This window comes from Propithecus coquereli, unplaced genomic scaffold (assembly GCF_000956105.1).
Source record: "Propithecus coquereli isolate 6110/MARCELLA unplaced genomic scaffold, Pcoq_1.0 Scaffold55, whole genome shotgun sequence".
Lineage (NCBI taxonomy): Eukaryota > Metazoa > Chordata > Mammalia > Primates > Indriidae > Propithecus > Propithecus coquereli.
Window position 1 is genome coordinate 4070601 of NW_012151396.1, and position 2603 is coordinate 4073203.

Below are 2603 nucleotides of genomic sequence, written 5' to 3' on the forward strand. Positions count from 1 at the left end.
GCCCGGCCCAGCAGCATTTTTTTTAATTTAATCTTTCCATGAGGAGCGCTTCCTTCAGATGCCGCCCCCTTTCTGCTTTCGATGTGTGATGAGGCCCCCGATGTTCCTGACTTTTTCCCAGAGGAGCAAATAAACAGTTTGAACAGCCCCCCCCCCAAAAAAAAATCAAGTCAATATCACTGTCTACTGCTCCAAACTTATAAAAGTGGTATATTCCAGTAAATATATATAATAAGCCTCTAAGGAACTGTAGTATAATAAGAAATATATTTTTGGTCTTTGTCACTGGTTCCTGGCACAGAGCTTCTAAAACCCTTGGAATTTCCTTAGTGATAGGGGTGTCTTTTGTTATTCATAATGATCGTTTTTTACTACATCTGCATTTATGCTAATGAAGTGACTCTTGATAGGTACAGTTTCAAAATGGGGGCTAGTGGCCCTACCCTTTCACCCCTCCAAAACCCCTCCAGAGATAGAAGAGGGACTAGAGATTGAGTTCAATCACCAATAGCCAAAGTTTTAATTAATCATGTCTGTATAATAAAACTTCAATAAAAACTCTAAAACAATGATGCTAAGGAAGCTTTCAAATTTGTGAATATATCCTCATGGTAGGAAGGTGGCATATCCTCCACTCCACGAGGACACAGGGACCCTTCCAGATCTCACCCTATGTACCTCTTGCACCTGCCTTTCCTTTTATCCTTTATAATAAACTATAATAGTAAGGATAGCATTTTCCTGTGTTATGTGAGTTATTCTAGCAAATTATCAAAACTGAAGAGAAGTCATGAAAATCCTTAAATTTGTACTTAGCAGATGTATTTAACCTGGGGACCCATTTATCCTTAGCAACTGAAGTGGGGGCAGTCTTATGTAACTGAGCCCTTAACCTACGGGATCTGCATTAACTCCAGGTAGTTGGTGTCAGAATTAAACTGAATTGTAGGTCACACAGATGGTGTGAGAGAATTGGAGAATAGGAGAATTGTTTGGGAAACCAGAGGAAAGTACAAGAGAGTTGAGATGCTGTAATAAACCAGTAGGTAGGATTACTTAGAGAGATTAAGGGTATTAAAATACATGATATTAAATTTTTAAATATGAAATATTAAAATATCCTTAATAGAGGCAGCACTTATCTGGAAAAAATAATTTATCGAAATCTGATTTATTGATTTCTTATAGCTTCCTAAAGAGTTTCACTGGGCTCGATTTGGAAGGGTATGTGAGAAAACAAATGAAAGCAAAGATGACAGTTTTATCCCTACATGTGGTAGAGAAAAAAAGGAAACCATTCAGTTTCCTTGCAGCCTTGCAGTTCAAGGCTTTCAAAATTCAGCAGTGTCTACATTAAAGAAGAGTGGAATGGAAAGGGAACATCAGAGGAAGCAGATTTGGGGACTCACTGCTGTTGGAATACGAGTGGGATTTCTCTTGCAATTGAGGTCCCAGGAAATTCAAAATTGAGGGAAAACAAAGTTTTTAGGGGAAAGGGAGCACAAAACTCTAGGCACGGAGGCTTTTGAGGACACAGATGTTAGAAGTTTCGGTAACAGCTGTCAATCAAAAATATTTGAATGTGACTTCCAACTAAGACATATGCTGAAAAAGAGACAATTCCACCGTGAGGGAAAGAGAATTCCTGGACAGAAAGGGACAGCAAGTCATTATGTTGAAACATGAAATAAACCTTGTGTTCTTTGTGAGGTTGGAGAGTTGCAGAGCTAATATAAAACACTCAGGATTATGGCTGATTCAAGACAAAACATATTAAGAGACAATACAGACTGTGTTGCAACAAGTCTTCATGCAACTTAGCATCATAGTGCAAGAAATAAGGAATGAAGGGGGAACATAAAAACAGAGGTTTTTAATATACAGATTGGTCACTAAGAGAAAGAAAAAGTCATGAAAGAACGGTTACTATGAGAAATTCTTAAGTTTTCAGGAAAACTGGACTATTTCAAATGCCATACTCTGGGAGCAAAAATGTTCATTTTTATAAATGCCTACTGTTTTGTAATCAATATAATAGAATCCTTATTTAGCTGGAGATATTTCCCTGTTGGGTTTTAAGTCAGCTGTTAGGAGACCCTGAGCATTAATAAGGTGCCATTCCAGCAAAACTGAAACAATAACTTCATAGTTTATTTTCTCTATTTACATACTTCCCCCCCAAAAAATACACAAAATAATAACACACACACACACACACACACACACACACACACACACACACATAGAAGCATCAATTAAATTTAAATTAAAGTCTCAGTAAAATAGGAAGACAGAATCCAAACTCCAAACAAGTGTTTGAATAAGATACATCATCTTGGGAGTAATCAGACAAAGAAAAACATGAAGAAAGGTATTTTTTATAAGGTACTTCCTCTAAGACAGTACAGGTAAATCGAATTGCCTCCATTGATAAAGTATACTCTTAACAATTTTAAGCAAGCCAGAGAGCTAAATTTGATGACAATTTCATATGATTTGTTCTTGAAAGAATCAGTAAACATGGCAAGATAAAACTCCTGAGAAGTCTTATTTTATACTCAATGTAGCTCACTCCTTTTGCTTGTCGTGGATTCTCTACAGAG